General features: G+C 34.9%; 1 protein-coding gene across 1 annotated transcript in view; it reads right to left on the bottom strand.

Annotated features, from left to right (window-relative positions):
- Rtl4 (retrotransposon Gag like 4) overlaps nt 1–15143 on the bottom strand; it is a 294576-nt gene that overhangs the window by 11094 nt on the left and 268339 nt on the right. The window contains exon 3 of the mRNA XM_057759953.1: nt 772–815. The gene's annotated coding sequence lies outside the window, so the exon portion shown is untranslated. The remainder of the gene's footprint in view (nt 1–771; nt 816–15143) is intronic.

The raw sequence follows: 15143 nt of genomic DNA on the forward strand, positions 1-15143 counted from the left end.
TCTTATACAATAAAGGAACTTCTGAAGGCATTACCATCCCTGACTTCAAACTCTATTACAGAGCTACAGTATTAAAAACAGCTTGGTATTGGCTTAATTTAAGTCATTTAACATATTACCTGCCCACACATTTCTCCATTGTAATATTTGTATCACTTGTAATGGATTATTAAACATCTATATCTCTTATTAAACTATAAGATAAAAGATATAAAAATCCAACTTCATCATTATATCCTCAGAACACAACATCCTTTTTTGTATAAACAGAGGCACTCAGTAATTCTCCTTTGAATTTATAGCATTTGTCCATAGTAGCCATAGACACAACTAGATATTGCAGAGCTGGTTCTACTGCTCCTATACACTATGTAGATCATCTTTTATTCTTTGCTAAAATGAGCAGAAAATCCATCCATGTACCAGTGCATCTAAAATGTTTTCATACCATAGATGTGTGAATTAACCATATAGAAATAATGTAGGTAAAGAACTGTTGCATTTGGGTTAATGTTCAGGAGATAAGTTTCCCAGCCTTATACTTACTCAGTCACCTTTGGAGAGCAGTGAGAAGAAATGTTTTGTTTGGATGTGTATGTAATTTAGATTGTACCTATTCCTCTGTTAGAAAAGTTTTCCACTGTCCCAGGCCCTAAATCAAGACTGGGTAGAGACTTGGAAAGAAAATAAATGCAAATGAATGAGGGCAAGAGTTATTTAAAGATATGGCATTTAACGTTGAGCTTTAGTGAAGATGGGAAAATCACTTACCTCTCATGTATAATTGGGCCACAAAGTTGAGCAATGGGGAGATTCTGGAGAAAATGAAAACAAAAGGTATAAATAGGTTGGATTCTCTCAGCGTTTGACCACCAACAGTAGCAAACCCATTTTTATATCCTTATTATTAGAGCTATCCCCTTTTATATGTTGTCTTTCCTTAGCTCCTTGACATTGAGACAGACAGTGGTTTATGTGTATCTCTGGACCATAGCAGTTGCTTAGATGCTGGCATTCTTCTTAGGCATGTTAATGTCCTTAATCTTCATTTTCATTACTCATAATTGGAGCCTCTATTATCCACCACAGATGGTTGATCATTGTATTTAATAAATCTTTACTGAATGCTTGTTTTGTGCCAGACACTACGTTGGACACTAGGAAACAGTAATGAACCCTCATGAAACATAAACACTATAGAACACTGGAATTCATGCATATAAACTTCTTAACTTAGCACTGCTTTATAACATCCAATTAATAAGAGATAGCTACTGTTGTAATACTTAAGATATGAGGATATACTAATTAGCACAGGATCCAGAATTGGATTTGGATTTCAATTCTAGTTTAATGATATCAACGTCGTGTAATAACTCTGAGAATTTAGATATGTTTTAGACTTCATCTATGCCTAAATTTCTTCACCTATGCCTAAATTTCTTCAGTAATAAACTAATAATGGACATAAATTTTTGTAAGATTTGGGATTTAAAACTTATCCTTTCTAAAAGCCAATAACTCTGGTCTGAAAATAGATAATCAAGGATAAAATGCATCTCAAATTTATTGAAATTTGCTAATGCAAAAAGGAAAATAAAAGAAATAATATTGTTAGAAAGACCACTAACAGGTCACAGTCTATGAGCAGAAACTGCAGAGATTGCAGTTCATAGGTAGTAAGTAAACAGTTCCCTGCTTAGTATCCACCACAGGAGAGAAAACACTGTTACTATACTCATGATCTGTCCTTACAACAGACGAAAGATGCAAACTTTGAACTTCTGACTCAAGGAAGGCCATGATTGCTTCTTTCTTTCTAATAAGTCATATTCCAAAAATATCTAAATTTCTATGCCTAAGGCTGGCTTAAAATATGTTTTATTGGCTATATGGTTTACCAAACTAAAATGAATTTATTTGAAAAGCTTAGTTAATCTTTTTGTTTCTGTTTTTTGGAGACAAAGTCTCTCTCTCTCCCTCTCTCTCTCTCTCTCTCTCTCTCTCTCTCTCACACACACACACACACACACACACACACACACACACACACACACACACACTATGTAGCCCCAACCTGCATGGAATTCACTATGTAGATCTGGCTGGCCTCAAGCCTACAGAGAGCCATCTGCCTTTCCCTCCAGAGTGCTTGGATTAAAGGTCTGCACCACACCAAGCCTAGGTGAATGGGTTTTGGCAAACATATGCATCTGTTTAACACCATAAGACCACCACATCTGAAGATGATAGAATATTTCTATTACCTCCAGATTCAGTCATGCTATTTTCAGTTAGTTTTCCCATCATTAGTTCCAAGCCACCACGGATTTACTTTTGGTTTCAATAGGTTGACCTTTTCTCAGCACTTAATATAAGTAATATCATACAGCATGTGGCCTTTTGTGTCTGGCTTCTTTCATGTATAATGTTTTCAAGGGTTCACCCACATTGGAGCATATCTCAATATTCCATTCCTCTTAATTGCCAAAACTATTCAAGTGAATGCATATAATACATTTTATTTCATGTTATTGGTAGAGTTTTTGTCATTTTTTTTTAAGTTTCAGGGAAATACAAATAAAGCCACTGGGAAATTTTGCATAGAGTTCCGGGAGAATACATACATTTTCTTGTTTTCAAATTCATTAAAGTACATTTGACAAGTAAGAATGCTGTGTATTTAAAGTATAACATGATATTTTTATATATGTATGCACAGTGAAATGCTTATTGAAATCATTTCTTTTGATTAAATATATAAAAGATGTTCATGAGATAAGTCAATGTTTAACTTAAGAAACTACAAGCTGTTTTCTACAGTGGCTGTACCATTTCTCATTCTCAACAGCAGTTTATGATTATTACTATAATGTACCTTATCAATATTTGTTTTCAAACAAATGCTCAGCCTTTATATTTTTCTGTATTTGTTGTCACAGGTACTTTTGAATGGCATGAGTTGTTTTTTCTTTCTCCTATTGTTTTCTACTATAATATTTATCATTATATCTATTTTGCTTTTTATAACTAAAACCTTATTGTAAAGAACTTTTCAAATAAAATATATTATGCAGTGAGATTAGCTAGATCCAAAGTATATACATGATATTTTATACAATTGGAAGCTTTGGAGCTTCACGTTGTCTTTTAAACCTTTACTATGACTTATATTTTATGCATTTATGCAAAACAAAAAAATGAATTACATAGCTAAAACTAGATAATCAATTAGCTTCACACCCTCTTTCATGAACTGTGTCTTCACTATCTGGATTTAAATCCTTCCTCATTACCTAATGTTTGCTGGGATCCACAAGAATACACAGTAGATGACAATTGATATTTACAAGGATGACCCACTGGACAAGACATTGTCTGATGGAGGATAAACTCATAGATCCATTGCATATGAGTTCAGATTGATTTTAGCTGTAATTCTCTTATGTGAAACCGTGACTTCTCCCGTAAAACAGCCATGAGATTTATCCCACAAGCTTGGCAGTGTGTTTCTCACTTTTTGGGCACCATTATTCCTGTGTACTGACAGAAGGATGACTTCACCCCACACTGTAATTCTCTTGAATAAAACAATCCCTCATAGTTCAGCCTTTGTTCCATAAAATGCTGAGAAACTGAGAAGCCTGTTCTCTATAATTAGCTAAGCTGACAGGGCAAATCAGCTATACTGAGAGTCTCGGTGTATAGATCACAAGCTAGACTGTTCACAGATTATACATAAGGACAGAATTGCAGATGTCTGCTTTGTTAAATCAATGTCTTTTAGACACAGAGAGAGCTGCATCACTTGCCAGCTTCTCTAGCCAGGCCCAACTGATAATGGAGAACAGAGGCAACTCCCTAATAAGTCCCTTAGCAATTAACACTCTGCACAAACTTGTAACCTCAGTTTATGGTACAAAATTCAAGGCTCAGCTAACGAGCTGCTTATGCTTAAGTCCTAAAATGTATATGGGTAGCAAGAATTACAATTAACCAATCAACCGAGTGAAGAGGAAAAAGTTTTAGGCAAGAAAAATTTCACAGATAGTCTTGAATGCAGAAGATGGTCTGGCCTCTCAGTCTTGAATAAAAAGGTTGCATGTTTCCCTCCTTGCACTGTGGGGCTACATACAGGATAAGAAAATGTATCCTTAGGCTTGTTTAGAATTTTATGACTGTCACTGCTCCCATTAGACACAGCGTGTAGTTTATGAACTAGTCAAACTAGGTACTCATAGAAGACTGGAGGAATGTCAAAGATAAATCAAAGCTTCTAAATATGTATTTCAAAGCAGGGCAACAGATGAGAACTTCCAAACTCTTTCTCAGCTTGGTTTTCACATTCACAAAGACCTATCAAAAATTGTCCATCTGCCAATGCTTTTTCTATCCAACACCCTCTAGCCTTGATATGGTACTGTATGTTTTTAGAATACTGCTTACTTCAACTGACAGCTTTTTTTTTAATAGACCCATCAGCAGTAATATAACTTTAATTCATCTTCACACTTTAATACTGTCAAGTCATTCTAACTTCTGTGAGAAAGTGACACTGTAAAGGAAACTGGTTGTAGTGTGCCACCAGACCTTAGGGATTCAGTCTTCAGGGAGTCTTGAAAGTTATGCCAGAGTGACTGCTTCCAAGACACATGATCTCTTATTTTCATTAAAAAAATTAATTCAAGAAAAAAAACAAAATGAAAATATATAAAGATGTCCATTTGGTTCTACAGACAACTCTGTATTATAAAAGAAACAAAACACAGAATCAATATCTTCAGGAATGATTACCGTATCAGCCATCAAATGAATTTAAGTTAAAGTAGAGGCAATGTAGTATACTAAGTGTCCTTATGTGCATTTGTCATTGATAATGGCAAGACATACAGGACATTTGTATTCTTATATCTTCCATTCTTTATTTTGCCCAAGTGACTCATTTCATTTTTAAAGTTATCATACAAAGTAATGGGTTTCATACAATGTTTAATCAATCATTTTCATCTTCAAATGTACTTTCTATGACAACAGACATTAAAATGTGACAAAAGAAAAAATTATCTTATATATCACCTAAAAACAAGAAGTCCACTTGTTTTATGTTATTCCAGGAAGATAACGACCATATATACTGAGTGAGCTTTACTAATTTTAAAGAAAATACACATTATCACTAATTTTTGACATAGACAATTATAAGCCCTAGAGATTCCATATTCAAGAGTGATAGAAGTTGTGATTTTTAGTGACTTATTCAGGTATGATCATCACTGAAGAGGACAAAAGAATACTTGAAACCAACCATGACTCTCACAATTAATACAGAATGTTCTTGCAAAAAAATGTGTTTCATTTTTCATACAGCATACCCCTGAGTAGTGACAGGGATGTGAGGTTAATCAGCTAAAACCCACTAAGATCTTATTTGTACTTTCTTTTGGGACCTTGAGGGAGGATTAAAGGGGGAGGGGAGAGGCTGGGAGGGAAGCAGAGAAAAATGTAGAGCTCAATAAATATCAATAAAAAATATTTTTTTTTTAAAAAAAAAAAGATCTTATTTGTAACAATTCAAAAACCAACATCCTGGGTTGGAACTTAACTGAGTAGTAGATCATGAGCTTATCTGGCATGATGCCTAGGGTTCAATGCCCATCACTAATACATAAATAGTGAACTGTTAGAACTAGGTGTGTAGCTCAGTGGCAAAATGTCTGGTGTGAAGAAAGCCCTCTCTTCATTTTACCTAAGAAAGAGCACACATGAGTCAAGGCCTAAAGGAACTAAAGGAGGTAGACAGGAAGCCGATGGGTTTCCTTTCATGTCTCCGAGTTCCAAACAGTCATAGATTTATTCATAATTTAATTATGTTAAAGTTCATTAGCAACAGCTTTCAAAATTCCTTGAGTGCTTTGCTTTGCTTTTTGCTATGGTTTGTCTCACAGATATGCATACATTTTAGGGTTGGTTCTCAATATAGTGATGTTAAGGGTGTAGAGCCTTTAAGAGGTGGAGTTAGAGTACAAAGAGTTTAGGATTTAAGGGTAATCCTTTGGAAAGGATTAAGAAGATTTTGTGAGACAACAGTACTGTCACTCAAGAGTAGGTTGCTATTTTTAAAAAGTAATGCTCTCTTCACTCTCTGTTTCTCTACCTTGCTGAGTACTATATACTACTACATTCTTTACCACCATGATTCCATATGCTCTGATCCTATTGAATCCATCACCACCCTGATTCCATATTCTGTTATGTGATTTAGGAAAGCAGACACTCATCTGAGGGCAAACAGTGATGAACTATGTAGTTAACATTACAACCACTTAATGATAACTTGAATTAAGTCTATTTGTTGACATCTGGGGAAATCTTTCAACTCCAGGATCATAGTGTAATATTAACTTATAGTCAAGATGATCAGCAAAAATATAAAGGCAGAAATGATCCAAATAATGATCAAATAGCTATCAAATTACTGAAGAGCTATGGCTTTATCTACAAATTTTGAAAAAGGGCTTTTAGCCCAACTAAACAATAATGCTAGAGGAGACCTAAAACATGCTCGGTATGGATGCCAATGAAAGATAACCCATAACAACTTCTACTACTACCATCACTTACAAAGTATTTATTTTGAGCCTGACATATTCCATTTACATGTATAATTTCATGTAGTTATGAAAACAACCTAGTAAAGTCACATTTACTTTACAAGGAAGAAAATGATTTTGAAAGGCTAATGGATTTCCTAAAACTTTACATTAAATAAACTGCAAAGTTCAAAGTCAAACCCACGTAATTCTGATTGAGAAGTTCCACAGATTAACAAATTATATTGGACTGGTTAGCCAGATAATATCTGATAATAACTACACTGAAATTGATCGAAATAATTTATTAATTTGTGGAATTCCTCGAGTTCTCAACTTGTTTTTTTTTCTATGATTTGAATATTACTTGGTGAACAAAAGTTCATGTGCTGGAACCTTGCTTCCTTGTGTGGTGTGGACGAGATGGAGAAACCATGAAGAAATGAAACTAGTGAAAGAGAACTAGGTGATGGGGTTTCTATCTCATAAGCACATTGAATCTGGTCTCACAAATTATGCTGAATCTCAAAAGGATTCAGTTTTGTTTTATAAGTTTCAGTTGTCAAAAAACAGGGACCCACGTATGTTGTCTGTTAGGTACAGGACCATTACTTTTACTGTTTTTCTGCCGTGTTGTGACATATCCAATGAGGCATTCATCCGAGCACTGGTAACATATTTGGATTTCTCCAGCCACTAGAATCATGATTGAAGTAAGCTCCATTATTGAACAAAGTTACACAAGCTCATGTATTTCATCAAAGGAACAAAAAACATATTAAGGCAATCTAACTGCATCCTTCGGCACATTGAATAACATTCTATTACTTCTTAGAATTTTCTACAAAATAAAGTTGTAGTAAGTTGAGTTAGCTTGGGTAGGACAGTAGGAAGAAGCTAATGACCAACAAGAAACAAGTTAAGTGTGATGGCTTGAATGAGAACATCTCCCATAGGGTCATGTGTTTGGTCCCTAATTAGTGGAACTGTTTGTGAATGATCAGAGGCATTGCCTTGATGCAAGAGGTGTGCTGCTGGGGTTGGGTTTTGAGGTTTCAAGAGTCCAGGCCGGGCCCAGGGTTTCTCTCTCTACCTGCTGCCTTCAGATCAGGATATAAAGTTCAAAACTCCTGCTCCAGCATCAGACCCATTTACTTTCCACTAGGATGATGGTAGACTAACCATCTAAAACTCTAAACAAGCCCCCAGCTAAGGGTTTTCTTTTTCCAGAATTTCCTTAGGCTTGGTATCTCTTCACAGCAATTGAATAGTAACTAAGGAAGTAGGATATATAATTGGATTTAATAAATTTAGAAACTTTCCCATGAAACTTGTTTATCATCTCCATATACTATAATTAATATGTGAACGACACAAATTATCCTTGTTTTACAGATGACGAAGGCAAAAGAATCCCTTATGGAGGTCAAATGTCCTAAATGCCAACCCTGTATTTGATAGCTAATAAGGACCCTGTGTCTGCCTGTGAGCATCACTGTTTTGCTGCTTTTATCTGAGACATGAGGAAACAGCTAATGTTGGGTCAAACTGAACAGGGGAGAAGGCTGAAAATTATACAACACAGCAGACCTGATTCTATATGCCATGTTTGGGGTGCTAGAGAAATATTAGAAACTTATGTCAGAAATCTTACAATTTAAGTGGAATATTGTCACCTCTTAAAACTGGAAAAAGAGTTTGGCATCAGGGGTTACCAAGGAATTTTCTGGTTACTTCAAATAACCTATTGATTTATACAAATACACATGTAGAATGGAATAACAAATCATATTTGCTTTCAGAAACACTATTTTGTGTTCCTGGGGAGACCTGCAATTTTATGAGACCCATTGATTTTTATAAAAGTAACAGGATTTAGTCTTGAGCTCCCATGTCTGTGGCAAGAGGAAGGGCTGACACCTTCAAATACTGAGATCTTTTTGATAGTGAGGAGTAGGCTGAGAAATTTATACCCTCAAATATCTATGCCTCTTCCAATTCATTCTATTCCGTTTTTGTGTTTTATTATTAAGCATCTCTAGTTTGCATAGAGAGGTATTGAATAACATTCATTAAAAAGGAGAAGAAACCTCTGGTATAATGCTTATAATAAAATAATATGCAAAGAATCAAATATTTGAACATGGTCATCTGATAAATGGACAAAAGAAAGAAACAGAGTATGTGTGTTTAGCTTTAATAACCTAATGAATTATCCTTAGGGGGAAATGCTTAAAAAATAACTTTAGATCTTTGTTTATGCCTTGTCAGTGATTCTCAAGGTATGTTCATTTGACTCATTTGTGCTCAATTTTCCTGGCTTCCTCCTTCCATTATGCTTTCCTTCAGTTTCCTGGCTGTCACCCTCTGAACTTGCCACTTCGCTGCAACCTCCCTGTCTCACACCAAGAATGAGCTCAACTGCAAAGGAAGCCAATTACCAGTGATGTGTCATGAAGGCATGGGCGTTGTTAGTAATCACTATCCACTTCCTTCATGCTATTTTGAAATTACATTTTCCTACAGTGAAGACAGTAATGCTATTTCCTGAAACCCTTGGGAAGAATAGTGACTATACAAAAGTTGTAACAATCACAGATGCTTCATAAAATGCTGTTTTCTCCTTTGGAAAATGACTGGGTGCAGAGCTGACATTCAATCTGAATAATTTCTGAAGATCACAAAAATGTGTAAAGGACTGTGAGTATAGAGGGATGCTAGGTGGTGGTGTCAATGATGTGATGGCTAAAAGATATTGTAGCTGGTGCAGAAAGGAACCATGGTGCTGGACATGGTGCTATAGCCAACACTCCTAGCACTCAATAATCCTAGCAATGTTTTACTTAAAAGTCATAAAGTAGTATATTAGAGACCATCCTGAGGTACATCTGTTTCCCAGCTAAAAAATAAGGTGACTCATGGTAATAAGTGCCCAGAAGACAAGAAATAAGTTCCTAAAATTCTAAGCTTTACTTCTGGTCTCTAATCCCCATGCAACAAGCTTAAAAGTAACTGCTCAGTCCCCAAAGCAAGTACACATTTGAACAAAATGGAAAAAACAGAGCTGTTCTTAAAATAGAACAGAACATTATGGTCCAGTGTGAGCGAACAACTGAGTCTCCAATTTAAGCGTCAGAGAGACAGACAGAGAGACTAGCTTACCTACTAGCTCACCAAATTAGAAATTCATGAGTTTTCACAAGAGACAATGTAGAGAAAGGAAAACTTGAGTTACAGTTCCTAAGTTACCCGTGGGTCTAAGTGGACAAGAATGAGTTAAGAACTTTTGGGACGTTCAGTATTAGGGCACTCACAGTCTTTTGTGTGGTTCACTCCAGCAATGCCTCAAGGTTCTCACAGAGAAGATCAGAGAAAAAATATTCTGCTGTTATCAGCATGTGGAGAGGGAAAGTAACCATTATGAAATCCAGCAGAGCGTTCTGCTTTTCTTAACAAGGAATGCCCCAAGGAGAAAATATTTAATCAAAACCTAATTCAGTGTATTTTTTATCAACTCTTAACCTTCCTAGGCTACTGGTCATACAGAAACCCAGGTCTCTCCAGACCTCTATGTAAGTAAAGGTAAATATCCTATTGTAGTCCTCCCTGACATTTGATGTAAAGGAAGAGAGAAATCCAAGTCTAGCCCCCTCGTTGTTATTTCTCATATAAAGGGTAAACAAAAACTTGAGAAGCACTTGTCATATTCACTTGCCATAGCTACAGGCTTGCCAAAAATTGGGTACTGCTTCCTAAACTATGGAATGTTTCACCTCCCCATACTATACCAGTACTTACAAAAGGGCTCTTAATTTCAGTTGATTTTGTTTTCTTTTCACAATACATGTGCAAAGCAGAATAAAAAGCAAGAAAAGCAATGTGAAGACCTCAAACACATCAGAACCAGTAAGACATGCCCAAACCTAAATTGAATATAAATTCTGCTCCTGTCTGTGCATGTGACATGATTAGTTGTGTCTGGTTCCTTCTTTATTATCCTTGTTTAAAGGACCTGAAATTGGGAGTTACAGTAAGTCATTTATATCTTAGGTTAATTTTTGTTAGAGTATTTTATCATAGCAACAAAGATGAATATAGAATAATATTTTATAATTATATCCATTACTTATAGAAAACTATAAAAACAATCATTGATAAAAGATCTTTAAAAACTGAAAAGCAAAACAAACTATGATTACTATACCAAGGACCTTATTGGAAAAGGAGACATATGAAAACAAGGACATATGAGTAATGTAAACAGGAATAGAAACTCGAAAGTGCGTAAAATAGAAATGTGCTGGGCGGTGGTGGTGCACACTTTTAATCCCAGCACTCAGGAGGCAGGTGGATCTCTGTGAGTTCGAGGACAGCCTGGTCTACAGAGCTAGTTCCACAGCAGCCAGGGCTGTTACACAGAGAAACATTGCCCCCCCCCCGAAAAAAAGGAAAATAGAAATGTTACAGATGTACAACAATGTTTCTCATGTTCAGAATCATGTCAAAGTGTAAACTAAATAAATTGATCTTATCCAGCGAGAGAATAAAACAGTGGCTATGAGAAGGTGAGAAGACATTTCAGATGGTAGGGTGGAGGTAAGATGGCTAACAGATACTGTGGTGCAGTCGAATAGACCACATAATTGCTAAAAGAAGGAAGAGGAAGAGGAGGAGGAGGAAGAGGAGGAGGAGACATAACTGCCAATGCTTGGTAGCACAATGAGGTAATTATGGTTGATAACTAATTTAATATATGAAAATAGCTAGTAGGAAAATGCTCCAATGTCCCAACACAAGGATATGGAAAATCTTTAAGCTGATACCAAAGTACCTTACCTAGTTTTTATATGTTATGTAGACACATTCAAATACCATGTTTTACACCACTACATATATAGTATATATAAGAAGGAATAAGTGAAGACACACACACATATATATTTACTTATGTATATATATATATGTACTATTTTATGTCAGAAATAAAATTAATTTAAAAATACACTGCATCCCTAATGAAGAATATTTTTGTTAGGCTAATTAAATTAATGCACTAGGCAAGGTTGTGGAAGAAATCTCTAAGTTTGTTTGTATGTTTATCAGCAGATTCCCTTTGCTCCAGAGGGTGGTCCCATACATGTGTTCACTAATTGGACTTACTGGGTTATCAAAAATAATAGTAAAATAAGGATATGTGGTGCAGGAGAATTGTCTGTATTCTGTCAATCATGTTTTAAATAAACACTGATTGGCCAGGCAGGTAATATAGGCGGGAAAACCAGATAAGAAATAGAAATGATGTAATGAGAACAGGAGAATTCTGGGAAGGAGGAAGTTGATTCCTCCCACTCCTGCCCAGATCACTCAAGCAGCAGGATGTGATCTGCCCCACTGACAAAGGTACTGAGCCACATGGCTAATATAGATCAGAATAATGAGTTAATATAAACTACAACAACTAATAAGTAGCCTGACCTAATGGGCCAATCAGCTTTATAACTTATGGAGATCTCTGTGTGATTTTCTTTGGGGCTAAACAGTTGTGAGGAACCAGGCAGGGCAGAAACACAAACAAGCAGGACCCTTAATGTTACAGATATGAAGTTGGAAAGGTGTTCATGTTAGAGAAGACTTGATGGGAACTAAACAGGGGAAAATAAGCGTGGATATGTTCATGTTTCCTTGTGTCCTAGCATGGAATTACCAAGAATAAAAAAAATTAATGCAAGAAATCAGAACAGATAATACAAGGACTACATATAAAATGGGAAAAAAGGAAGAAGGAAGACGAATAATAAGAATTGGTAACCCCCCCCCAAAATTAATGTTAGGCATTAAACAAAGATCTAGTAATCATAAAGATCAATAATTAGGAAAATTACTTCCTCCAAAATTAAAACAATTTTCTGATATGAGGACGTATTACTTTTTAACATCATATAAATATTTTTAATGAGGGGGCAATTTATATTTATACAGTGGCAAAGGTAAGAGTCATAAAAGAATTTTCACAAAATATGGAATCAAATATTTAGTGCTAAGAGAAAAAAATCTACTAATCTAGAATGCAGTCCCTATGAAAGCATCCTTCTATACTGAAGAAAAACATCACAAAATATATTATCAGTAGACATACTTGGCCAGAAAGTGTTAGAGAGAAGGAGAATGATATTAGTCAGAAAGAATAAGTGATGATTACAGAAAGTTAAATTTTACTTTATTGCTCAGGTCCATGCATTTGCTTATGTGCATTTGCATGGGAACTATGATAGAAAGACTTGGAAAGAGCAATTGGGATAGTTACAATACTTTCTTATTATAAAGTACTAAAGTTATACTTTGATGCAATTTGAAATGGACTTTGATTCAAAAATACAAGTTACAAGTTAAAACAAACACAGAAATCATTTAAAAAGAAATATTCACATAAAATACAATACGATAAAAAGGAGAAAGGAATTGTATATGTAATTGCTTAGGGAACTGCAAATGAAAACAACATTGAGCTATTCCTGAATGTCTGTTTTAAAGAGTTGAACAAAATGACTGGAAATGGTGAATGCTGACCATGATATAGAGCAATAGCAACTTAATTATTCATTGTGGATGACAAAGGACAATAGAACCTCATTTGAAGACCATTTGATAATTTTTATTTTAAATAAAACTCAACATCCTTTTACTATATGAGCTAAGAATGGTCTTTTTGCTATTTCTCTAGGGAAATTAAAGGTTTTTCTATACAAAAAAATGCTCATCCATATTTTGGCAGTTCTATTCATATTTTAGCAGACAGTGAATTACATTAACTGGCTGAAACATTCAGATATTGTATCACAATTCAGGACTCCAATGAAATTACCTATTAAGCCATTAAGAGGCATGAAGGAAACTCACATGTAGTGAAAGAAGCTAATTTGAAAAAAAGTCTACACATTGTATGCTTCTAAATAGAATCAGTCTAGAAAAGAGAAATCTGAAGCAACAATAAAAATATCGATTGTCAGGGAATGGGACAGGGGAGAAGAATTGAAAAGATGGATCACAGAGGATTTTTTAGGACAATGAACTAGTCTATGATAAATTAAATATTACAATGATACATACACATGACATTACAAATTCATCAAAACCCATAGAGTGTTCAACACCAATTGAGAAGCTTAATAAAAATTTGGAGGAATGAGTGATAATGATAATGTAAGTCTATTGATCATAACAAATATGCCCCTGTAGTAAGGGATGCTGACAGTGGAGGATATACGCAGAGAGGATGTATATAGGACATCCTTGTACTTTTTGTTCAGTTCTATTATAAACCTCAAACTATTTTGGAAACTAGAGTACATTAGTGATCATTAGGTAAACCCATTTAAAAAAACATTATAAGATGTCATCTTGCACAGTTAGAATGATTACTACTAAAAATGCAAAAATTAACAAAGGTTAGTAATGGAAAGAAAGGATTTTGTATAGTTAAGCCAAAATGAAAAGTGGCACCATGATTGTACAGAAAGGACAAAATATCAAACTAAAAGAAGATATAGAAGTATAGCTCAGTAGAGCGTGTTTATCTAGCTTTGCAGCCCCAGGTTTTATCTTGGACACTTTATCTTCAGAAACAAATAAAAATAGAATTAGTACTTTACCAACTGTCCTATTTCTGAGTATATATCCAAACGAATAAAATAAGCATGTTAAAAATATCTAAATACTGTATTCATTGCAGCACTAATTATAAATCTATCATAATTGAATCAATAGACTTGTATACTGGTGAAAGGAGCAAAGAGCCATGAAAGATGAAGGGAATCTTGTCATTTTGGCAAAAAAGTACAGAACTAGAGGACTCTATGGCATACAAAACTGAGTGGGCACAAGGACACAAATATGGCATGTTTTCATTCACAGGGAAGCTGAAAAGGTTCATCCTGTGGGTGAGAATATAGTGATTATCAGCAGCTAGGAGAGGAAGCAGGTGGGCGAACAGAAGAAGGAAGTTGATTAATGGGTGATAAAATTCAGTTGGAAAGAACAAGAATTCTAAGGTAACTATATTTTACAGCAATTTGTTTTCAATTTTACATAGCTACAGGACAGAAATTTGGAGATTACTAACAAAATTGATAAGAAGTACAAGTTATCATAATTTGATGATTCTAAATTGCATATCTATATTAAATCATTGCAGTGTATTTATCTACATGTACAATTATATGTCTCAACAAAGATTAAACATCCATCCTACATAAAATATATTATTTTTAAAAAACAGTAAACAAATATATTTTAATGTCCTATTTTTTATTTTTTTATTTTTGCCTAACTGCTTAATATGATAGGAGAAAACAAAACCAAAGCAGTTGAAAGATTTTTCTAGGTGAGCATAATGACAGTGCTTTTAAGTTTCTTTTCACATGGTGACATTTTATTACATTGTTGCCCAGCCTGTTTCAGACTGGTTGCAATCTTAGTAAACCTGTGGACATGGAAGATCCCCATCCTGGGCAAGGATCCAAAAAGTTCATTAGCCACAACCTCACAATGGGACAG

Source organism: Chionomys nivalis, chromosome X (genome assembly GCF_950005125.1).
Source record: "Chionomys nivalis chromosome X, mChiNiv1.1, whole genome shotgun sequence".
Lineage (NCBI taxonomy): Eukaryota > Metazoa > Chordata > Mammalia > Rodentia > Cricetidae > Chionomys > Chionomys nivalis.